Source organism: Octopus bimaculoides, chromosome 21, assembly GCF_001194135.2.
Source record: "Octopus bimaculoides isolate UCB-OBI-ISO-001 chromosome 21, ASM119413v2, whole genome shotgun sequence".
Taxonomy (NCBI): Eukaryota; Metazoa; Mollusca; class Cephalopoda; order Octopoda; family Octopodidae; genus Octopus; species Octopus bimaculoides.
The window spans coordinates 31,764,219-31,764,654 of record NC_069001.1 but is presented as its reverse complement, the minus strand read 5'-3'; positions in this window follow the sequence as shown (position 1 = coordinate 31,764,654).

The following is a 436-nucleotide window of genomic DNA, read 5'->3' as shown; positions in this document are numbered from 1 at the left end:
TGTCACTGTATTGAAAGTGTTTTACGTAGGATGTGTGCGGTGCCTAGTAGGGCTATTTTCTATATGTCATATACACTTGTTAGTCCTGATATGTTGGTTATGTGTTTGTCTGAATGTTCTTTAATCATACCTAATGAACCTACCATTATAGGGATTGTTTCTGTTTTTAGGCTCCACATTCCTTTTCTTCTTTCAATTTTGCGTCCATTTCCTGCTGAATGTCCTCCCGGCACGTTGATTTTGTTGTTGCAATCATTATTATGATGATTATCATCATTATTGTTATGTTTATTATTATTAATTTTTGTGGTTTCTGTTATTATTATTATTATTATTATTATTATTATTATTACGCTGTTTTTTTTTTGTTTTTTATTCTTGGCATACATCAGGATCTAAGTTCCTCGCCAGCTTTCCTTCACTCTGCCCCCCCCCT